At 37.7% G+C, this 26,300-nt stretch overlaps 1 long non-coding RNA gene across 1 annotated transcript; it reads right to left on the reverse strand.

Moving 5' to 3' along the window:
- Positions 1-5,618: 5,618 nt before the first annotated feature.
- Positions 5,619-25,363, reverse strand: LOC121403080. Its single transcript, XR_005967036.1, has 2 exons — positions 24,994-25,363; positions 5,619-6,318 (listed from the first exon to the last, which is right to left on the reverse strand). It is a non-coding gene; the product is annotated as an uncharacterized LOC121403080 (long non-coding RNA).
- Positions 25,364-26,300: the final 937 nt, after the last annotated feature.

Below are 26,300 nucleotides of genomic sequence, written 5' to 3' on the forward strand. Positions count from 1 at the left end.
TAGATGTAGATCAACGGTTGCAATGCCATGAACCGTGTGAATGGAACGCATGTGGACTCCATATAAACAGCTGCATTCCTAGCTAGATTATCAGACAGATGTCTACCGGGAGGCCAACCAAGGACAAGAGGAGGGAAGTGCAGGCTGCACTGACCCACCCTACATATCGATGGGCATATGCTCTGTGCAGTTAATTTATGTAAAATAAAAATGAGTGAATGAGGAGTCAGAACATAGCACTGCTGTACTGTGATAGGAGTAAAGGGAAGAACAAAACAAAGGTTGTTCATATTAATGCAGCTACTGGTGTTGTAACTACAAACAATCAAAGTATAATTTACAGAGACACGTCCTGTATCTCAAGCAGTAAGACAAAACTATTGGCCCAAGGGAATCTGTCTCCAAAACTAGTTAAGAGGTCCTACTGCTGTAATATGGACCTGGTAATGTGAATGCTTGAAGCAGATCACCAATCTGTAATAGGGAATTGTAAAGTTTACCTGTGATTGGTTGGAAGTGTATCTGAATGTGGGCTTATGATGGAGAACTTCCTAAGGCAATGGAAGTAACTACTGACAAGTAGAGTTTAAGCTGAACATATAATTTAGCTTATTGTAACTCACCCACTCGACTTAGAGAAAACAAGTTGACTATTATTTTTTTACCTCTTTCGACCACTGCACCTAGAGGGTTATGGAGTTAGGAGTGTCAATGCATGGACGCCTAGGTTGGTGGTAAAGTAGGACATGTAGTCCAAATATAGATTTGGGCCCATGTGAGCATCTCCAAGGAATTTTTATAAAACCCAGATGGATTAAGGGCTACAAATACCTCTTTGGATCCTGCCACAAACCTTAGGTATAATAGATATTTTTAACCATTATGTGGCAACATATCCTCTGGACCACTCACTCACAGAAATACACACACACTACATCTGTAATTCTAAAAGGCATTGATGTCCTGCTGTGTTACACAGCTCATGCAAAATGTAAGTAAAACAGAAGTTAAATTGCTGAGTTAATCTTGGCACCAGAAGGTTGTGGTTCACTGTGTAATTTCCAGCTATTTTTGTCTGTGTGAAGACAGAAAGGGGCCTTTTGCAGCCTGCTCTTGGCATTCAGCCCTATGAATCGTTTATATAAGGTATAAAAAATGCTACTCATTGTGGGATAGGGGAGTGCAATAGGATGAAGGAGTAATTTTCAGATATTCCTATATAATTTCAAAGCAACATATTTGAGGCATAACTCATTTGAAATGACAGTGCCTATAGAATTGATTTCCAGTTCTGCCATCTGTCCTAACTCCTACTGCCACGCCAACTGTAGCTAATCAAAATAAGGATGGTCACAGAAAATAAATTAGATAATCCAACTGAAGTCTATAAAGCACCCAAATTGGAAACAAATGTTGAAATAACACCCCAGCTCTAACTGGTTGCCTTATTTATGAAAAACGTTAGTATCCAGTTTGACCACACCATCCCTGAAATTTGTTCCTGGTTCAGTCCTGTCAAAAATTCTATTATTTTCTATAGGATGAAAAGTACTTCTTTTGGGCTACATGAGACAAGTCATAGATGTTTTGCAACCCATTAATAATTCTGTTGGTTTCAATTCTTTTGAAATAATAGTATTTCAGAAGCATTTTGAAACTGCAGCACAATATCCATTATCACTGTATATCAACAACTACCTTGACATGCATTTGACTTCAAAAGACATTTTTGAAGCTTTACAAATTTCAACATTGGCAGAAAACAGCAACATTTTCCTGGAGTGTAAACGGTTAGGAAAATGACCACTTGCTTGTTACATTTAATCATACAATATTATCCATGCATTTGCTTGGTGCTGAGGCAGAGCAGTTCTGTGCCAGTTGTACATGCAAGGGGACCCTATCCGTTATACCTACTTGCATCTCCTGAACTTTTAGACCCATTTCTCCAAGGAGAACAGTAAGTCCACTTGCTGCCTACTTTCTTCAACTCAGGAAACATAAACTATTCAGTAATCCTTTGAGTGAGTCAGGCTAGGAATTTTAAAAACCTTCCCAATTGAAAAAAGCATTATGGAGAAAACAATGTCTTCAAAAATCATGTTCTAGGAGAAGACAACCCAATGGATTTTTTAAATATATCATTATTGTTTTAAATGAATGACAAGAGTTGAAAGAAATTATTCAGACATGGAAATACCTTTTACCCTGAATGAAAAGCCACTATTTTTTCATCTACCACATTGATAGCCAACATGTCAGCATTGTATTGCAGTGTGCTCAATGGGTATTTTGTATGTAGAGGATGAACTCTATAGGGCTCATTTATAGAGTGCAAAACTGCAGTCCCTTAAAGCCTCATGCTCTAAGTGCTCTTCCCTTTCAATAACTACATCTGTGATCTGCATTTTCCACCATCTAAGCCTAAGGAGAAGGGCTCCCTTGTGGCTTGCACCCTCCTGCTCCATTCTGGGAGCACAGAGAATTGCAATTCTGGGCACTAAAAGCAAATTGTTCAGGACAAGGTGCAAAGACTTTTTGTGCCTGATTATTGCAATTTGTCCATTGCTCCTTTTTGGAAAGTTAGACCTCATGCCTGCTGTGTGATAACCCAAGGTGCTTTTGTGATTTAGAATTGCAGAGCACAAAGTGCCATAATTATCCCAAGCACGTGCATATCTGTGATGTACAGTATATATCATAAAATTAAAGTAAATTTGATGTTAGTTTCTTCTAACTATTATTTTCACAGGCTAGAAAAATGGTTAAAGAGACATTTATTTGTTTTAATAATGTTTTCATATTGAAAAACATAAAGGAGTTTCACACCATGAATGGCAATGATAAAAAAAAAAAGAGTGACCAGATACCATTTAGATGTCTGGCTGTGGAAAGGCAGAAAAGAACAGCAAATAGTTGAAACCACACACAAACGCGTATATCAGGTGCAATTATCACTGTCTGAATTATACTACTTAGCTCGAGTGAAGGAATAGAAGAAAAAAAACTTCGAATTTCGAATGTTTTTTTGGCTACTTCGACCATCAAATTGGCTACTTCGACCTTCGACTACGACTTCGAATTGAACGATTCGAACTAAAAATTGTTCGACTATTTGACCATTCGATAGTCGAAGTACTGTCTCTTTAAAAAAAACTGTGACCCCCTACTTCGCCACCTAAAACCTATCGAGGTGCCATGTTAGCCTATGGGGAAGGTCCCCATAGGCTTTCTAACAATTTTTAGGTCGAAGAAAAATTGTTCGATCGATGGATTAAAATCGGCAGTCGAATATTGAGGGTTAATTAACCCTCGATAATCGACCCTATGCAAATCTGCCACTAAATGTCAGTTTTAATGTGAACTGCCCCTTTAATGTTAATATTCTAGAATGGAACTGCTAACGGCATTACTTTTTTTTAGGTTTATATAGGAATGGCAAAATCTAGATACAGGGGAAGCTCCCCTGCCAGGTCAGAAGCCTGAGCGTATATTTTAAGACTCTGTAAATAGGTTCTTTGTGCTAAATTTGAGATGCTCTATGAGAACATATTTTCTTACCAAATGTTAAAACATTCAGTCCCAGTTTCACATAGAAATACACTCTAAAAGTTTCTGAAATAATTAAAGGACTGTTGTCTGCTTTCAAGCAAAATAGAAAGAATTAACAGATTTTAAATATATACATTTTAAAGCCAAATTGGCTATCCAAATGTTTGTATGCAAATCTGGCCACACACGAAGCAAGATGGTCTGCCAATTCAGTGGCTTTTGACCAAAGAGGCCCACCATAACTCTGTGTGTGGGGACCTACAGGAGTAGCTCCCACCCTTCCCAGCTATAGTCAGGTGATCCCAGTGGTGGCCAATAAAAGGGCAACCATTTGGGAATTTTAACCTTGAAAGCAAGTTGCAGGTAAAACTTAGTCCCTGTGTAAAATGTGCTGTATAATTGAGCAGTAGAGGGAGTTTTAACCTTGAAATCAAGCAAGTTTCAGGTAAAACATAGTCTCTGTACAATAAATATTGATGTACATTATCTACTTGCACTTTACAAGGCAATGCATATATGGAGTTGTATTATTCTATGTTGTATGTGTGTTTATAATCATACTATATACACTTTTTTATACACATACGCACGCATAAAGATGCATGCATGTACTCCATTCTTAACAAAAATAGCCGACTGTCATTCTTATGCCTAATCCTGAACACCCTGCCCCCTCCTCAAAATATACATCTTACTTTTCTAGTGAATATATTATCTGGTGCTGCATGACGGAGATAAAACCAGCTTCTTCGCTGCAAGCGGGGAGATAATATACAGAGAGGGATGTCCAGGATTAATTGGGAAGAGGATCAGGGATGGAGGAGAGAGAAGGGAGTAGAACAGACCAGGCTTTCTGACAGGGCGATAAGATCAGTTCATTATTGAAGGCTTTCGTACAGTTTAGCAAGAACATCAAAAAAAAACACTTTTCACAATATATCAAAGAAGAGGAGGATTTTTGTTAAATGCTAACGAAGCTATTGAAATATTTTATGATTTTGAAAAAAGTGGCTTATGGAGTGAACATGGAACGTAAGTGTGTGGGTAAGTAAAAGAGGCAAAAACGCTTCCAAACTGTCACCTTGAATATTTCAAAGTGTTAGAAGTGAGAGGTCACGCTATAAAGCCAGCTTTTCTCAGCTCAGAAGAATTGGGAGAATAGAGTGTTTTAGCAGAAAGAGCAGTCGATTAATGGTGTAGCCACCAGAGACTGAGAATCCAACATGGAAGGGGGGAAGAACAGATTTGATACAAGTTTTATAAATTCAAAATCTGTGAAATAGGAAAAGCAAAGGAATAAAAGAGAGAAAACAGAGGGAGAATGTTAGCGGGTGGACAAAAGAGAAAAGCAGGATGTAGAGCATTGTAATGGTGGGAATTAACATAACCACTTCAGTAGCTTCCACATCTGTGATGCCACGTGGACAGAGGCTCAAATACTCTGTGACCCAATTCCCACTTGCAGCTGGCCAAAGATTTACTCATGCTAATGTTAGTTATTAGGGCTTTATAAAGAATATATTGGCGCTTAGTTAGATTTCCGCATCTAATGGAGGAAGTATTTAGCAAACCAGCCATTAATGTTGTGACTAACATTACTTTTACATAGACTGCCTAATACTACGCAACTCACGCTGAAGCCTAGTCCATTTATTTCAGAAGGCTGGAATAGTATGGTTTATAGTAATACACTGATGCTTATGCACAGTTAATACTAGAGCCATATGGTTTATAGTGGCTCCTAAGGGCACAATTCCCTTTAGTAGCTGCAGAGTCAAGATATATGAAAAATGTAATTAAGCTAAAGAACAGCCTTTTCTCAATTAGATATGATCCCCCAAATGTGAATGTTGGCAACAATAGTTGTAACTATGGGTTATGATATGTGCAGGCATTCATGGGGGTGTAAAGTGTCAGTAACGTAACTAGAGCCCCCCCATCAGTAAGCAATTTTTTTCACCGTAATCAACATCGCACGTGCCGCCGGAAAGTCCTGAGGGGGTGCGAGCCCTGGCCCAATTGCACCCCCTGCTCCCCTAGTAGTTATGCCACTGAGTGGCAGGAAATAATATGTAGTTAGGGTTTCCACCTTGCAGGTATTTTATTGGCCAGAACAATAAAAATTATGCTTGATACCAATGTTATTAATAGGGCATTGCCTTACTGCTCACAGCATTTATATTTCATCCTGCCAATAGACCATTTGTTCTTTAGTATAACATTTAGGGTCAAAAGGCAGTTACCTTTTTAGCTTCTCTTCCACCTGCCCTTATGGACAGACGCATAGGTATTTTTAGATGGGACTGTGCTCGAGTAGCTGGAAAGGTGAGGATACCAAGGCTAAATCCTACATAGGGGTGTGTGAGGGATGGGCCCCAGGCTAGGATTTGAAAGGAGTCTCTGTGCATTGGGGAGATCAAGAGGATGGAGGATTAGTCTTAGGCTTGGCACATGGAGTTTAAGATAAGGATGTTGAATTTGTTATGGTATGTGAATTTATTCTACTGTGCACCCTGAAGGATAGCAGACATATGATTGGCGGGGGCCCAGGCAAACAGATGGGTTATTGTTTATATTATATGAAACTGTAGGGGCAGGTCATGTGGGCAGTAACTTCTACCTACTTCTGTTTGTCAGGATAACTGAATGTTGTAGCAAATTTCTTGTGCATAAATCACATTTCATTCCAGAGCTGTGGAACCAAAAAAACGCACGTCAGCTCGTTATTCTTGGCAGGTTATCTAATCACGGGTTTCCTGAAGAGATCTGTAAAAACAAATATGGGAGTTGATTAGAATCAAGGACCTGTAACAAACTAAAAAGAATAAAATCTTGATGTTGTAATGCCATATGAAATGCATACAATGGTTGTAAATGCCATTATGCAATAACTATATATCATCCTAGCAAATAACATTAAAGGGATACTGTCATGGGAAAAAACATTTTTTTCAAAATGAATCGGTTAATAGTGCTACTCCAGCAGAGTTTTTTTTTTTTTTTGCGCTGAAATCCATTTCTCAAAAGAGCAAACAGATTTTTTTATATTCAATTTTGAAATCTGACGGGGCTAGACATATTGTCAATTTCCCAGCTGCCCCAAGTCATGTGACTTGTGCAGGCCCGGACTGGCAATCTGTGGGTTCTGGCAAATGCCAGAGGAGCTGCTATAAGGTCCCATAGAAAGTCACTATTTAGTGGGCTGGTGGGGGCTGTTTGGGCCTCTATGTGGACTGATTGGGCCTCTGTGTACCTGAAATGCCAGGGCCTCCTTTAATTCTCAGTCCGGACCTGGACTTGTGCTCTGATAAACTTCAATCACTCTTTACTGCTGTACTGCAAGGTGGAGTGATATCACCCCCTCCCTTTTCCCCCCCAGCAGCCAAACAAAAGAACAATGGGAAGGTAACCAGATAACAGCTCCCTAACACAAGATAACAGCTGCCTGGTAGATCTAAGAACAACACTCAATAGTAAAAACCCATGTCCCACTGAGACACATTCAGATACATTGGAAGGAAAAACAGCAGCCTGCCAGAAAGTATTTCTCTCCTAAAGTGCAGGCACAAGTCACATGACCAGGGGCAGCTGGGAAATTTACAAAATGTCTAGCCCCATGTCAGATTTCAAAATTGAATATAAAAAAATATGTTTGCTCTTTTGAGAAATGGATTTCAGTGCAGAATTCTGCTGGAGCAGCACTATTAACTGATGCGTTTTGAAAAAAACATGTTTCCCGATGACAGGATCCCTTTAATCACAGAGTTTCCTCCTATCCGCAACCTCAATACAATGTGCCATTCTTAATAATGCTTGCTTTTTGTGCTTGTATAGCAAAGAGCAATACAATGGTTAAATCTTCTTCCAAGAGAGAAAATCTGTTCTGCTTTATGGAGCTGATTCTAGCTATATTTATAATTGAGAATTCCAATTGCAGTGGTCCAAGAGGCTGCCTGAAACTCACTGCTGACGTAACTACAGGATTTTGAGCCCTTAGGCCCGTGGCATATGTGGCCTATATTCTGTGGGCGGCTTTCGGCCAACGCAGAATCATCAAATGTGCCCATGCATATGAGAATATGCCCTTATTCCATGCTCCTTAGCAGGATTAATTAGTTGTGTGAATGAGATAAGGAAGCTTAGGACTGCAAGGCAATTTGGATATTTTTTGGAGAAGATATACTGTATACAGAGAAAGAGAACTGTCTTTGTTATAAGAAGAGTGATTTCAAGCACTCTTTTTGTATTAGACACAGGGATTTACTGATTACTGGGCATAATGGGTATATTTGGGTCACTGCTGCTAATATAAAGGACTGTTCTAGATGTGCAACAAACTGCTCCTCTGGATGCTGAGCAAAATATCTACATATCTGTATCTTTTGTAAAGCTGTAACCAACATCCAGTTTTGTTTTTTTGTTTTTTTAATTATTTTTATTAAACAAAAACAATAGTATAATAATTAAAGTATAAAGCATTTCAAATTTTGACATCATATATCATCGTTTGTTTATAAGTACATCACATTATGATATAGAAATAAAAGTTGCCTCCTGTTGACAAATCCTCATATTGTGTTTGCTTTTCTTTGCTGTCTTTTAGATTGTGGTCTTATAAGGATGTTTGTACAAGATTATGAAAATATTATACAAACATTTAACATATAACGCGTTATGGCTATACACACAAATGAGTCTCTGAGTTCTAGAGATAAAGTGTAACTTCGGATTTGTAATAAGTGGCGCTTTGTATATCTATATATATTGGTTGGCAGTGAACATTCAGATTATTGACTAAACTCTCCTCCATCTAATGGGATCATCATCCAAAAGCAGTTCTTTGCCTAATGAAAGAAAACTTCTAAGCACCTTCCCAATATACATTAATTAAACATGTCAGTGGTTTTAAAGTTACTAGTAAATGTCATTGAAAGCAGTAATGAATATATGGTATATTGGAAAGTTTTTTTCTTTCATTCAACAAAAATATTTTTTGTTGGACATCACCTTTACGAGCTCCAAGAGTTAGAAACTATGATAATACATTACTGTATAGAAGACAAATGGATACATAAACTGCCATATGCTATAAAACATTTTGTCACTGTTTAGCACACAAGTTTAATTAAAGTACAGGAATGGGATCTGTTATCCAGAAAGCTCCGAATTATAAGAAGGCTACTTCCCATAAACTTCATTTTATCCAAATAATCCAAATTTTTTAGAATTATTTTGTTTTTCTCTGTAATAATAAAACAATACCTTGTACTTGATCCAAACTAAGATTTATTATAGCTTATGGTATGAAAATCCCAATTACGGAAAGATCCGTTATGATAAAACCCCAGGTCCTGAGCATTCTGGATACCTGTACCTTATACTTGATAAGTGTTGAATTACTTTCTGTCACATCAGAGGTTTAGATTTGTTATGTGTTATATGTTCACTGCATTTTTACTTTGCCAGTCTTTCTTTTTCCCTGTCACTGTTAACTCAGCCACAAGCTTTCCAAATGCATTTTTCCATGCAACTATTTCTTGACAAGCACTGGCACAAGTGATTCCAGATTTATTGCAAGTTTATGGGGATGGCAGTTTCTCGTGCTTTGGCAAAGTGCCCCGTGTGCCATTACCCTGGCCTCTGTTTCAAACAGGTACAACGGTACAATTCATTTTGTAACACTTTATTTAATAACTAAGTAGAGATGAATGGAATTAAACAGAAATTGGGTAACAGGTAAAATGTTGGATGATAGTACAGGTATGGGATCTGTTATCCAGAATATTCGGGACCTCGGTTTTTCCGGATAACGGATCTCTATAATGTGTTTCTTCATATGTATATACATATGACTATTTACATTTGGTCAGGTACTTTAGCTGGGCCTTACAATGCTGTCTGACTGTTTGGGCTTGCACAGTAAATAAGGTGGTCTAATTCTGTTAGAATAAATGTAGGGAGGTGAGACATATGACCCCAATATGTGGTTAGTACAGTATAGAGAAATAAGAAAACAAAGTAATTATACAAATACAACATTTGCCAACATTAGGGGTGGAAAAGTCAGCATATGCTTCTTCCCAGGAAAGAAGAAGAATGAGTGCTGAGTCTATAAGTGTGGTTGAAAGGCTGAGCCAAATTGTGTTGGGGTGGGTGTCTTGGCACTATAGTTCAACAACATACTGAAGGCAACAACATGCTGTGTTATTTGTCTATGTGTCTGGATACCTATAATATATTAATTCAGTTTATAGTCCTATAGTATTTTAGTTTGGCAGAAGATCCCAAGAACATTCATGTTCATTGATTAAAACGTGCTTTGCTTTGGGTGGAGCATGCCTTTACATTTACATTTATTTGAATAAAACCCTGTGCAGAAATGCAAATCGTTTGTCTAAATTTAAACTCCTGTGAATGATATTATTTAGTTAAACAAAGGAAAACTGAATCTATACCTTGGAATATTTGCCACACATTACTACTTACTTACTACATAACCATGGGTAAGGAGAAAACACTATATTTAATACACATGCATTTATATGTTTACTAACAGGGACCAAGACAATGCACAGCAGTCTCTGGCAGTCTCTTTTGCCTTTAAATAGTAAGGCTGTGTGAACCTTGGCTAATGCTTGCACCTGGCTACACAAAGAAAAAACAGGTCATAGGTCAGGTCTGGGCATTAAAACATAGAATAAACAGTCTTTTCTTGTGCAGGCAGAATCCCCGCAGGGTGTTACCTTATTCCTTGTCTAGCCCTTCTTTCAACAACATGTTACCCACAATACATCGGTGCTCAGACCTCACACTGCCTAGTCAAAGCATTCACAAAAAAAACATAAAGATCCCATTTGTCTACTTGCAGCATCTATCATAGTTTGTGGAGCAAACTTAAACATTTTAAAATATTTCTAAAAGTACAGTTTGGGCATATTTATAAATATATTTTAACATTCAATGTATGTTAATAATGTGATTAATGTAAGTATAAATATTTAGTAAAACAGATTGGGCAAGGAGCTGTCATCATCTCCCATTTTTCTGTATAAAAAATGAGTGAAAGTACCATAGTTGCAACTGGGAGGCAAATTCATCTAGTTACTGAGTGTCTGTTCCCAAATAATGAAAAGTTGTACAATTCTTAACTGATTTCACCAATAATATAGTTCTCTTGGGTTCTCCAGATAAATGAATGAATGGACCAGAGGAGATCAACCAAACCAGAGAAAAAAAGACTTGGACGAAAAGGATAATGGCTGCACACCTATATGTTTTCATGAAGTTATAGAATGGTTCTAGCACTCACATTGGTATTGTTAAAACAGATAAAATATATAAAAATAGGGCAATATTTGGACTGTATACATGCTAAAACCTAAACGTTAGCAAATGTCATACTGGTACAGAAAGAGAGATTTCAAAAGAGACCAGGGGTACTGTATCTATTCATGTATAAAAAGGATTTGTTTATTCACTGTTAAAAATGATTGCTGCCAAAACCTGCATTTATTTTTAAAATGTTTGTTGAAACCTTCCAGTAAACCATCCAATAAATACAAATATGGTAACAGTAAAAATAAATGCTGACCAAGAAATGGGAATAACATTTCCAGCATTCTGAGAAACTGTAAAATAATGCAAAACCTTATTCTGTAACTAAAGCAAGATACAAATATCATGAGTAGGTTGGCAAACTCAGTTGGGGGTACCAATACCCAGAGTCATCCCCAACCCCTGATTTGTGTCAAAATGACACTTCCGATAAAGAAAGCATTAACTTATCATACAGCTGACTGATAAGTGCTGCCCCTTGTATGAGAGGGTGAAGCAACCGTGCTTCTGATTGGTCATGGTGGCAGGACGTTCAAAGTTGAGTTCCTGCCAATCAGAACACAATTAGCTTTTAGTTGTTTTTGCAGCTGTGTTCTCTTAAAGAGAAGGGTATAGAGCTACAATCAACTGCAGGGAAGGTAGACAGAAAATACAGGTAGAGATAAAAGGCGAGTCTTAATAAAGGACAAAGAGGATGGTAAGCAAAAGGGAAAATAACAGAGAAATATGGAGTGGGAAAGACTTACCAGAAATGGCAGAAGTGAAGGGGGTAAAGGACAAAATGATAAAGAAGCATAGGAAAGATGTGATCAGATGTAAAAGGTTTAAAGAAGGCGTAAGCAGAATTGGTTAGAAGAAAGGAAAGGGTTGCAAAAGGTTGGAAATGTGAGAGGAGAAATTTGGTTGGGAGAAAAACTGGTACAAATATGAGACTAAGGAGTAAGAGAAGCACAAAAGGGGAGATATGTTTGTAGGGAACAGTAAGAAAAAAAAATGTGAAAGGAGGGCTGAAACAAAGTTATAGCATGAAATAACTGACCATAAAGTAGATGCAGGTGGCATGAAAAATGGAAGTATTAGAGTGAAGATACACATAGCTACTAGTAGCAGTTAATTGTCACAATAGACAATGGTGATAACTGGCATTGCTAAGATACTATGGGGGTTATGTAATTAAAGGCACTAAGTTTTCCCAGGTTCAGTAACCCATAGCAACCAATCAGAAGGTAGAATCTACTGGTCATCTGTTTAAAAGCAAAGATCGTATTTGTTGCTATGGGTTAAAGTTCTTGGGCAAACATAGTTTCTTTTATTGCATATGGGGGTATGTGTGTTTTAGTAGAGGCAATTCTCAGTCTATGGCAGGGTGTTTTTTTGGAATATAGTAGCCACAACAAGTCGCTGCTACTAGTAGCTCTGTGTGCCTTCACCCTTAAAAGTCAAAACAGACACAAGTTATTCTTTAAAAGAGTAAGGCCCCTGTGTGACACACGATTCACACTATTCAACACTCATGAGGAATTGTCAGTAAGAACTACGTTTGTCCAATTATTTCACATATTTGAAACCCCCCTTAGAAATTGCACTGGATGTGATCACTCAAACAACTAAGAGAGCAAGTAAGAGATCATCTGCCTTGTGATTTGACTGTGGCCTACAGACTTAATGATCATATTCGTGGCGTTTGGCAATACACTTACAATCCAAGCATTTGTATAGGCGGCTGAAATCAACAGATATGTTGGCAATGGCATGGATATCTTTAGGCATAAAGCCATCCTGGCATGCATATATATATCTGCTATTTTATTGCCTGAATGCTATCAATAACAGTGCCACATATCTTCATCGCATTTCTACTACTACATCAATGGCCTTGAATGGCCTTGAAGACAATTCCTCTGATGTCACACATGTACCCTGTGGATATGGATGCACCTGGATACTCCTACAGTAGTCTGGCCAGCCAAGATTTTATTGCCTGGGAGAAGTGCCAAATTGGCACTTGTAAGGAAAACAAGGAGAGATGGAGTGCACTCAACTGAACACATTGCTATACTGGTCAGCACAGCAGCATACTGTTTTTTTTATAGTTCCTTGCCTCTCCTCACCTTTTCCCATGACTTCAAATCTGCTAGAGGGATGTAATGGTGTTGTTGGACTGTCTTGGGATGGGTGCACAGATTGCGAACCCTTGTCTTAGATGTTAATGACTTTAACCTGTCTGTTACAGAAATTCTTGGGTTATAACATGAAATACTGTAGCAGTCAAAAACATGCTAATTAGTGGTCAAGTGAAATTAAAGCAAAAATAAAGTGAAATGAATTCAAAAGTCCTGACTCTTAGATGTTTTTCTATTTTACAATACAATATGCAGAATTGTATACAGCTAAAAAGATATATATAGTATATGGATACTTTTTGCTTACTATGCTTTGGGAATCAAAAGTTTGAATGAATGATTCAAAATTTGATTTTTATTCTTAAACTCTGGCTTTTTATTCTAAATCATTCGGCAGATTAAAGAACAACTTAAGTTTAAAAAAAAAGACAGCCGAACACAGATGATCATAACTTACTTCAGAGGGGTTACCATATATGAGAAGCTGTTGCACAGTCTTTGCGAGATGAACCCGCACTATAAATACATAATTAAAAACACAGTTTAGTAGCAGTCTGAAGCCGTTTTCTATGCATTTCTGCATGGTATAAGAATACTATGATGCAAAAGCACATAGGGAGAAGAGACAGAACTCCAAAGAGTTAAACAAGGAGTTCTGGTATTCCATGGGGGACTGTTATATGAAGCCTGAGAGTAGCAGGAAATTGGGGAAAGCTCATTCTAACCTGAAATAACCCTGCTGCGGCAACTCACAACCATGTGATTGATATTTAGGTGCTGCAACTTAGCTCATGAGAACACTATTCAAATAAACAGCAGCCTCTGAAGAACTGGTTCTTCTCTCACTCGTTTTGATAGGGGCATGTCTTCTGAAAGCATTACCAGTAAGTATGATACATGGATACACATGACAAAGTGCAACAAGCAAGTATGACCATGCTGAGCAGTGATAAAGAGTTATATTTCAGCTGCTATCACAAGATCTGTGTCTTGATTTATCACATGATGTGACTTTGGTGCTGTTCTTATTGCAGTTCATTTTGAACATTCTAATGCTCTGGCTACAGATTCTAACCTAGCTCATTACAAACTTCAGCAATTACAATAAGCACCAAGGGTGTGTAGCTATGTACAGTATGTGATAGTAAAGGTAGACATAATTTTACTCCAGGTGAGCTGGCGGTTGGATTCTCTTGATAATTCTGCAAGCACATGGACTGGACTTCTACCAGCTCCCACTTTTGAAACATGCTCCCTGATTGTTGCAGCTTGTAGACTTATACTGAGGTCAACACCCTGCCCTTTTATTCAAAAGAGTCTTACTTAAAACACTGCTAAAGAAATGCGGAGATTAATCCCTGCAGTCCTCCTGGTGGAAAATCCCAGCACTTCTGTACCACTAAGTGGCTTCTCAATTGATATTCATGGGAGTTACTACAGTATACTACTGATATTGTAATATATTGATTGTTTCCTTCAGCTATAACATGCAGAGACAGTGAAAAGTCACTGGGTGTACTAGAAGATTATTCAATAGTTTAAAGCAAGTGATTTTTCAGTATTAATACAATCATGTGTATATTTTATAGAAAAGTTTCTCTTATTATTATCAGTATTAAATAAATACAAAATGACAAAGGGAAAAGTGACCAAGAAGACAAGCAGAACATACAAAGACGTCACTTATTCTTCTCAGCCCTGGAATAAGCTTTTCCATCTGTATCTTATGAATGCTATCATTGGAAGTTCAAGAACACCCTAATACAACATACAACATTTTTTATGAACATATAGCCATACCTTTAACTTCACTTTTCATGGAGATCCCCAACTGGAAATTATTATTCATAGCAACCAAGTTTTCAGATGATAAAACAAGGCCGCAGGCAGAGTATAACATTTATGTAGGCTGGTGCTTTAAAGGAAAACTATACCCCTCAAACAATGTAGGTCTCTATAAAAAGATATTGCTTAAAACCCTGCTTCATAAAAAGAAACCATTTTCATAATATACTTTTTTTAGTAGTATGTACCATTGGGTAATCATAAATAGAAAATCACCATTTTAAAAAATAAGGACAGCCCCCTGGGACTGTAGGATTCACTGTACACACAAATAAACCATAAATGTTAGGTCACATGAGCCAATTAACAGTTGTGTCTTTTGCTTCCACACTTCTTCCTGTTACAGTTAGAGTTACAGTATTTCTGGTCAGCACACAGACCATCATGAAATGGTGGTTCAAGGCAAGAGATGTAAAAGGGCCGTATTTACTTAAATATATATATCGTTATGACAAGATTCTTTAATATGCCACTTAATTTGATTTAAACTATTTGTTGCTCAAGTATTCCTTTTTGGGATATAGTTTTCATTTAAATATATAAATCAAGGGATCACATAATATTCATATAAGACAGTGTTTGAAGCCTGTTGGGTGGGAGATTTTTGTGACACATGCCCTGTGGCCTTCTGGATGTCACTGAGTGACAACTTCCAGCTCCCTCTAAGAGCTCTCTGTTGGTTGGGGGATGCCAGAATTGGAAGGCATACAATAGCTGGAGTGGAAACAGATTGGAAGTCCTTTAGATTTAAGATATAGGCTGGTAAAGCATTCACATATTGTGTTGATATCCATCAGAACTGTATGATCTTCGGTGTATGTATGGCTTCCCAAAAGTATAAATATGGAAGATCAGTCTCAGTGGTGGTTCTACCAGCACTCAGCTGATTCTATTAATTTATACCATGTATGGGGTCCTTAATCTACATTAGGCCTTCATTTCTGCCATTTCTGCCTAGTGATCAAATTCAAGTTATTTATTATTCATGAATGATTTTAACCAACTGGTTATGTTGCTCCAGCTTTGTAGTGATGGTTAAATGCTTCATTATATATAAATATATATATTTATATGTTACACATATATATCTTACACATAATTTCCCCCACACCTTTGTCATATGTATTGTTACAGAATCAAGCCTAATAACCTATAACATCAGTTGGCTCCACTCAGTGGACTAACAAGGCAACAGTATGTGATTTAGGAAAAGGTAACAAGAATACACTGAATTTATTATTGGATGCAGTACTGTATGTCACTGGTTTTCCAAGTGAAATAAATTCAGATGTTCTACCAAGTGTTATGATAAATGAATCATCATAAATTGTATTACATCATTGCACTAAATCTATCACTGGAATACACATGGGAATGGAAAACCTAAGTTTTGGTAGGATTTAAAGCCCACAGCTACTTACCACCTGTACCAGCCAAGAATGTTGGGAACTGTAGTCCCTGAGATATGTTGTTTCCAAATACAGCCCTCAAAGGAAAGGAACATCTGCATATCAATGTGAAAGGATGTAAAATGAGGGAGCAAATAGAATGATGTGTGTATAACATTGTATGTGAAAGTGATGAAGGGTCATTTGACATGAGCTGTAATTCCACGCAGACTATAGTCATATACACTGGAGATGCCAATGATAATGTCCAGACAGTTGCAGGTCTGCCATTTATACTGCAAATAATTCAAGGTGAGGAACAGGAATGTTTTTTCTTGCTATACCAAAACAATACCGAAATAAGTATATATATGTGGTGGGGGGTCTGGCATTTTAGCATTAAAGTCAGCCATAGACTCACTTGTTCTCTCTCATACAGAGGGACAGGACTGCTGAGCCAGGACAAAGAGTGAATCTTTTATGGCCAACTGGAAATAAACTTTACTGAATTCATTTATGGGTGGAATACACCAGCACACAAACAAGTGCTCTATTATAATATCACCATTTATACTTCTCTGCCTGCCCCATCTTGCAGTTCCCTGTTACTCTTACTCTGTTATTAGGGCCAGCCTGTAGGTACTTCTTTTAAGTTCCTTCTTCTGCTGCACATAAACTTTCCAATATACTTTTCTTTATATTTTTGCCTTAAGGTTCCATGCTGCATATCCTAGTACAGGTATGGGACCTGCTATCCAGAATTTTCGGGACCTGGGGTTTTCTCAAGCATATATATATACATATGACCTTCTAACCCGTAGCACTTTTTTTCAGTGCATATACCTGAACCATAGTAGGATTAAAAGGAATAAAAGCACAAATAAAAAAATGACGGCTTGTTTCATGCCAAGGCAGAGAACATATACAGTACATATATACATCAGTAGCAAATGTTATGAATGGAGTCTACAGAAATACAATGCATACTTCCATCTACCCAGCTAGCTATGTCTTAAAACTATTTATGCTTATGCACTGCTCTATCAATACCCATTCTAGGCATTATCAAACTCTATGCATTTTTATTGCCAAAATCTTACAGAGCACCCAAGCTTTAGTTCAAGGTTGTCCCCCTTTTTATTCAAGGTTAATGTGCTTTATTTGCACCAAAGGGGAAAGGCACACAAGTGACTAGAGAGACTCTTGCTCACAAAAGCTTCCATAGGATTTTCTTCTAAATTAATTGGTGAAGATATGGATTTGCAGCCCCATAGCTCAGTGCTAGCAGCTGAGCAAACAGTAAAGTCTTGGGGCAGCTCTTGATGATGTTAAAGCAACAATATACTCTCTCTTCTCAAAGGAATAAGGTGAGTGCAAGAGTATATTCGTGTGTGAGCAGGAAAATAGGCGATCACATTTATGAGACTTTCCTCATTGTTTCATTTTAATTGCCACTGGAAAATTGCCCAGACACTGACACTGGAGGTTGGTGCATACCCACGGCTCTAGTCCAGAGAGGGAGGGTGAGCAGCAAGTGACATCTTTCTCAACATTTCTCATTCTTAAAGTCTGGGAACCTTTGGGCAACCCCCAGGCCAAACAATGATTGAATAGCCATGCCATTCTTTAACAGTCCTCCCTACAATAACATTGGTCTGCTGCAATTGTGAATATTATTTCCTATGGTCATTTGTAAACATGTATACGTTATTATTTCTCGCTCACCAGTATTTAAGGTATCATGGTACAAATATGTACTTTTCAAGAAACATAATAGACATTAAATGTTAAGATTAATGTAAAGGGCAACTGCATTTGAACAAAACTAATCTAGAATTTATTCTACATGGTGAATGGACCTATGTGTTAGTCAGTTCTATGGAGTCAGTTTTATTAGGCTTAGTATCTGGCTTAAAAAGTAAAGAAAAAATAATGGTGTTCTTTAAGTTACTCCAGCTAGCTGACACAAATGAGTCCCTCTGAATGCGAGAAATTTACAGTATGCCTACGTGCAATTTCACAAGTCAGGATGCACAAACTATAGAGTATACAGGTTGCAGTCTATATCAGACCGCGCCTTATATGAATTGTAACGATGCATGTAAATATCTGAAAAGTGTAATAATACATTCACAGTAAATGTGCAATACTATAGTTTGTTTGGAAAGCTGAGTTCTATTTGAACATTGTAATGGACAGGGTCAGACAGGGCCGGTGGGACACCGGGAGAAAACTCTGCAGGCCCAGCTGAACCAGGCTTGCTCTCTGCTGGACTTTTGGCGCCATACACCGCCTGCAAGGAAATTAGAATGTAAAGTGATGCAATGTCACGTGATGCAGCGCAGGGGGCAGGGGATGCACACTGTGTGGGGCCCCTGAGCTGGTAGCCCTGGTTGGCTCCAGATAACCCAGTCCGACACTTGTAATGAAGTTAAAAACACTATTGTATGCCTCTTTAGATAAAAGCATGTCAATATGCAGAACAGGTATGAAACGAACTATAATTGGATTGATTAAAAAAAGAAAAACCTGTAAAAAAGGTAAAACTAGAAAACTAGAATAAATCCACCCGTCCTAATTGAAAACAGCAATATACACGTTTTCCTTTATGGAATTAATTTCTAGAATATTTAGTTCTCTCATATCCCTATGCCAACATAGACAGAGGCACCTGGCTCAGAAGGGTGAATTGGGTGGGTCCCAATCGGAGAGGGATTGAAGTTGTCCAACTTGTGTCCAACACAAGTGATTTATTTGTTTATAAAACATGGACTTATTTGTGGCTAGAAGCAATATGCCCATGTTTTCAGACAAATAAATCACTTTGCAGATTCTGGCTTGTGCTGAAAATTTAGTTATATTGAATGGAGGCAAGATTTAAAATTTTTTAAAATATTTAAAATACACTATATGGACAAAAGTAATAAGGCAAACTGCATGTCCACCTCTTTACATTTTTAATATTAATATGCAGTTACTTTTAATATGCAGTTGGTATACTTTTGTATCAATGATTCTCAGTAGTTCTTATAACGGGTTTACAATGTCTAGCTGGACGGTGGAGTTTTTAGCATGGCTTTTGAGGGAATACTGCCTTGAATTAATTAAAAAGAAATACTTATGTAAACATAGATTTTATCAATGACCTGTGTTATATTATTGTTCAAAGGGAAGGTATGTTTTGTCAACAAAAGCACAAGAGATAAATGTTGGACAGCATTGATGTAAATTAGGTTGGAGTGCCATCCTTGGGGGCCCATGTTCTTCCCTACGAATGTTCATTTAATATGGTGACGCCTGACTTGAATAAAGCGTTGAGCTTGCATCATTTAAGCGTGTGTGTTTGGGGGTGGGGGGTATTCACATTGTGCACTAAACCACTTCCCACATAAATATTACAGTGATGTCAGAAGACTCAAGTCTGACATGAAACATATTATTCTCTCTGTTTGTACAATAAATATGATAATACCCATTTTCATGTGGCCATATATTGAGGTTCTTATTAGCTTCTTCACCATATTCTAACACTCATAACAGATTAAAATTCCCTATTCACACCTACAAGCCTATGTGCACAATTCTCCAATTATACTAAAATGAAGTGCTTAAAAACCTTCACAAATCATAGCTAGATGGAAATGTTGGCTACAGCCCAATCCTTGCCAAAACAAGGATCTTTACCAATAAACACCTCACTCTGGCACCCTGAAATTTGTGATTGTCCCAGAAAATTGCAAGCATATATGAATTATACACGAGGTTTTGGAGACATTATGCTTGTCACTATACAGAATAATGACTACAAATGTGTGAAGTTACATTGAATCTACATATTGAATATTATATTTGTGGCACATTGTCGAGTCTATCAAAATAAAACAGAATAGATTTTTATCTCAAACAGAAGTATGTTTCATTATAGACCTGTGATCAGATATGGCTCATAATTTTTTGCTCATATGTGAATTTATAAATATACAGTCAACCTCCAAGTGATAGTTGAGGAGCATGCAAACCCCTGCAATATATGAACCATGACTCACAGTGCAGATGATTTGGGGTATATGCCAACATGGTTATCTAGCCTATTTAAAAAAGAGAATGTGTGCTTTGTCATTAAATTAACAATAATGACAGCACCCCATAAAATGAGCCCACAATAACGATGCTTGTATCAACATTATTCACATTATTCATTTGTTCCACATACATTTGTTTGTAATCATCCCTACATATGGTCTCCATTCTAATGGTACTTGTGTATGTTTCTGTGCTACTCTTTGATTTCTGAATCTATAACATTGGTTTCGAATACAATTTATTTCTTTATGCTTGGATCACCCAACTTTCACTTCTAACTAGGGATGCACCGAATCCAGGATTCGGTTCGGGATTCGGCCAGGATTCAGCCTTTTTCAGATGGATTCTAATTTGGCTCAATCCTTCTGCCCGGCTGAACCGAATCCAAATCCTAATTTGCATATGCAAATTAGGGGTGGGGAGGAAAATCACGTGACTTTTTTCACAAAACAAGGAAGTAAAAATGTTTACCCCTTCCCACCGATAATTTGCATATGCAAATTAGGATTCGGATTCAGTTCGGTAATCGGCCGAATCTTTAGCAAAGGGTTCAAGGGTTCGGCCGAATCCAAAATAGTGGATTTTGTGCAGCCCTACTTCTAACATCCCCTTGAGTATCAGGACCATCTTTTGGTTGTTTGAGAATACAGGATAAGTAGCTATGGTGATTACTGATTCTTTATCATTCTATGTACATCAAAAAGTATAGTGCAAAATACATAGTACAAATATTTATAATTGTGTCTATGGGCTGAAAACCTATCAATGTTGTATCCTACATTATATTGCTATTTTGACTATGCTTTCAAATAACAACAAACTACATTGCTTGTCCTTTTTAACAGTGAATTGGTGGCATGCAATGGATAAGGCACTACATTGCTGTAATTACCTTAGGCTATAGGGTACAATTTAGAGCTAATTTTCCATTGCAAGTTGCTATACAATGGGGGGTAGAATTTCAACCATTAAAATTCCAGACACAACGAACTTGACCTTTTCTGTACCAGTTGCCTTCCATCAATTGTCTGCTCGCCACTACTATGTGTATGAGGTTCAAGGCACATGGTACAGTGTTCAAAGCAGCCTCTGTTTAACACTCTCATTTAAGTACACATTTGGTGTACCAACTCAGTCACACAATTGAAGGGTATCTTACTGCACAACCATGTCTGCCCATGTGCCTCCTCACCACTTAGCTGCAAGTTGCATGCAGTTTGATAACTGTCGCAAGTCTTTGCACCTACAGTACTGAGCTCAATATTCACCATCTGATTAAACTGGAATTCTGGACATGTATATCCATTGTGGATATGAAATAAGAATTTAGGTCTAATTTTGGCACTTTGTACCCCTTAGTCAATGACTGAAAGTACAACACAGCTGTTATCCACTGATTATTTGCCGCATCTAAAATAAATAGTGTTCCCTTTATGAGATCTCTTAAGTAAACTTCAGCTGCTTCTGAACACATGATACATAGTGGAATGGATATTGACTTGTAACCGGGTACACCATGGCCATTACAGATAAATCCAAATACTTTTCCTATCTCTGAGGCTTTAATCCTAAATCCACCCGAAGATAATGATTATGAAGGTGGCACCTTGTCTGTTGCACCCAGGGTTTTGCATTTCCATTCCTGCCGGAGTGGACAGAACCCTAAAAGACTAAAATGTCCTGCTGAAAGGTACAGTTTAAGCATCATGGCACACTGACTGAAGGTAAACTGGAGCACTTCATTGTTCTGTCCTTTCTGTTATAACACTAATAATACCTTCTTTCCAGAATTACGTCATCCAGCTGAGAAGTGGATTAAAATAAAGAAAGATTGCAGATTTTAAAGACTAGCACAAGCTATAATCAAAGTAATTTAGTTCTCCCTTGAACTCGTCAGCAGTTACGAGACAAAGGTGGAGTACAGTACAAATGTAATAGTAAAAATGAATGTAGTAAAGCGGTGGTAAAAAGAACCTCAGTCACTAAAGCCACATTCCAGTTTTGTGAAGGAGGGTCTTTGTATGCATTGTCATCAAATCAGCTTTCTGTACACCGCATGTCAGTTTGGAGTGCCGTTTGTTTCTGAAGTTGGTGTTAGATGATTAGTGCACATTAACATTAACATTTCACATTTGATTCCAATTTCAGTCCATGTATATCACCACCATGGTATAGAGACTAGAGGACAAAGAATAACTATAATGTAAGGCACCATCCATACTGGGTATGCTGAGAATTTAGATACCTAGAAATGAGAACTGCCACAAGGAATAACTCAAGCCTAATGCAAAACAGTAGCAATGAATGCCAATGTGTTTACAGCAATGAAAAATTAAAAGATATGACATTTTTTGTATTAACTGGTAAAATCTCTAAATATTTGTCGAACACAGCAATTAAGAACTATACATAAAATATCTGAAGGGCCACAAATGTGTTTAGGTACATTTTCAATAGCTAAGAAGTAGAATGCACTGGATAATACACTCCCAGTAGTACAGCCCTTGCTGACTCTTTCACAGTAAAGAAAGCAATAAGTCCATGCCCTGGCTGAATTCCAGACAGTCTGAACCTCTAAGGATTACTCTGCCGGCATTCAGGTGTCTCTTAACATAATGGGTGACTGGGGGAGGCAAACAGTAACATGAAACAGACAAAGGCGAGTGCAGGATATATGTCCCTTTAGATTCATTAGCAGTCACTGATTGTCATGAAATGTTTAAAGTCTATTTATTAGAGTGCTCTCAAGCTTGGGACTCCCACATATGCTCCATGAAAAATCACTCTCAATCCATTCATCTTACCGAGGGCTTCATATAACAAACTCATTTATATTCTCTCCTATTGCCTTAAAAAGCCTCTCCCATTAACTTGCTCTTACTGCTACCAATGCTGCGTCTTTAGATCTTTTAATTCGGCCTGCTACAATCAACCCGATCATTCACATTATATATTGTCGTATTATGCTATCAAATTTCTAGCTATTGATGCTCCTATGTACAGGACAGCAGGATATGATGGCATAATAAATAAAGTACTTACACATTAGCACACATTAGTACTTATATATCAAATTGTATCCAAGTATTACTAAATGCAGCACTCTAAACTGTTGCTGAACTAACTCCCAGAATCCCTGTGTGATTGAAGAATGCATATGTTCTGTAAGTTGAAGTTCAATAACTGTTAAAATGGTAGCAGGTTGGATAACAGACAACAGGCATTTCAGCCTGTCTTAGAAATAAACCTTTTAACAACTGTAAAACATTTGTGCTTACTTTGTTTGTTATTGCCCAAACATTGTCAGTGTTTTTCACTGGTTCAGTTCCCTCCGTAACGTCTCACTGCTCTTCCTACCCAGTCAGCTATTCATTCATATGATTCTCAGCTCTTAAAACTGTCAGCCCATTTGATTTCCCTTGAAATTGCTCAAACTTGTTTAATAATACCAAAACTAGATCACTAATCCCCACCCCTTATTACAATACGTTCCCATAATTGTTTCTATACAGATTCTCCCTCCAGTAATTCACACAGTCAGCAAAACTGTTGCTTCTGGTCAGAGAAAAAGAGAAACAATTTATATTTTTAAAAGCCATTAACTTGTAGGTACTAATTAAAGTTAAATGTATTGCTTTACTACAGGTTATGTGCACCTACTGTGACTGGCATCTGAGGAATCATCTTAAATATTGTACATATTCACTTTAAAGACAAATATATATAATTTTTTAAAAGCACAAATATTTTTGACAGTTGGTTTTAGGAAGCATGGGAATAAATACGTATATTGTAAATCAGACTTTTTTTCATAACAATGTTTGTTAATATATATAAGATATTTTTGATGTGACGTTGCATTGAGTAAAATGCCAGGCGGTACTGACTGACACTGCCGGCTGTTCATCTTTGTGTGAAGACAACACAAGTTTTCTTTGTTTTATGACGACTACAGGAATATGGAGATTACATTCGATATTCAGGATCCTCCAATTTAACAGCTGCCCCCCCTTGGAGAAAACAATACTGTGGATTGTTTATTGTCAAATTTCATGTATGATTCATCTCACTGATGTAACATTCACACCATTTATTTAGGCTGCCAGCATATTCCGCAGTGATAAAATCTGGGTGTGTTTTGCTTCGTATTTTAACTTCTCTAAAGTAAAGTTTCAGGCAATGAAACGGCAAACCTATTTAAAAACTATTTGATGTCTGAATATCCTTTAGGGCTTTTAATATACTGCCTATTCACCTATAATCAATGCAAAGTACATTCAGATTAGGATTCTGAATCTGTAAATAAAAAACAGGTAAGAAACAGAGTATTTTTGCATTGTTAAATTATTCATAAACGAAAGAGAAAATGAGCCTGAGCGAATTCATAGCTAGATACTGCTGAAATAGTCTGTGTCATTTAAAGGAATAATTCAAGGAAATGTCAGGTCGGACACAATGCAGCCTGTAACCTGAGAAATAATGCAAAGCTGCACAGAGCCGAAGATTTAACAACCAGTCGGTTTTGCCACACACCACAGCAGTAAGAGTTAAAAATCTCTACCCTTTTTCCTTTCCATTCTCACATTTGCCAAACCTGCAGACATGCTAGAAATCCCCCCTCAATAAGTATATCCACAAAGCTAAAGATTTATAAAAGTAGTACTTACAGAAAGTAGCGCAGGCTTAAAGGCTTGCAGGACTGAGAAGACCTCCTGGTTGTAACATGCATAATGGGACATTAAAACCCCAGACCTGCGAGAGACAGAGATTGTGCATCTCAAAGAGCTGCAGACCTTACATGAACTGGGGATTTTTTTTTCTGTCTTTTCAAAAGGCAGCAGAAAGGAAGGAGGGAGAGGGGTGAATTGTATCACGTGAGCCTTTCACTGCCTGAGCATTGGCTGCAAAGGCAGATTTTACACTGGCTGGATTGGACAAGTTAAAAACTCTGTGCCTCAGGGGATCCTCCTATTAGAGATTTTTTTTTCCCTGAGTGTGTGTGTTGAAGAATGACTGGAGGAATTTTCTCTCTGTAGAAGTTCTACTTGGCTTACAAAATCATAACAGTAACGATTATCACTCTCTTTTTTAGCAATGATAACCTGCCTGTCAATAGACAACAAAGTCATCCAGAAGCTGTCTGCTTCCTGAATTTGCTTTTCAGATAAAGATATTGTTTTCATTTTATCCATAATTAATAAGGAGAGATATCCAGCAGCACAATACAAAAGATATCCAACAGCACTGTATACCAGCTACAAAGTCAGTTGCAGCACTCGGATCCCTCATTCTCGCCTAATGATTGCATAGTTTACCTATGAAGATGACTGTTTAAGGAGGACAGTCATTTTTAACTTTTCCCCCTCCCCAGCTGTCTCTTGCTGTGGTGCCCCAACTGCAGAGCTGTGCTATGATGTTGGCAGACATGTTTGGTGGCATTACTTTTGTTTCCAGGTTGGGTGGTGATGACCACGGGTTGACTTCCAGTGTGCATTGCCATCCAACTTGGGAACTTAAGTAAAGTTGTGGACAGCGGGGTGGTGCAGAGGGCTATGCACTGGAGATAGAAGTTAAAAAATATCACTGGGGAGATTTAGTTGCACTTTAAATGTTAGTATCAATGAATATTTCTGTGCTGGAGTATATTAAAATAGGGCCTCTAGCAAGCTAGGAAAGATTGATACCTCATACATAGTGGGAAAGGTGATTTCCCAAAAGGCTGGCAGCTTATTGACCGGGGTATGGGGACCTCGACAGGCCTGCCCAATCGATACCTGGCTGAAAATTAACCAGATATTGATGGGACAGGTTTAATCCTTACTTTTACAGTCAGTGTGATACAACAGTCTGGTCCTTGGATCAGCCCAATATTGCTCAACTCAAGGTGAGCATATAGGAGAAGATCCACTTGTTTAGTGACCACTTGTTTAATGATCTTTAAATGTATGGTCAGCTGTGATGCTGAGGACTTAGA

The sequence above is a fragment of the Xenopus laevis genome, chromosome 4L (assembly GCF_017654675.1).
Source record: "Xenopus laevis strain J_2021 chromosome 4L, Xenopus_laevis_v10.1, whole genome shotgun sequence".
In the NCBI taxonomy this organism is placed as follows: Eukaryota; Metazoa; Chordata; class Amphibia; order Anura; family Pipidae; genus Xenopus; species Xenopus laevis.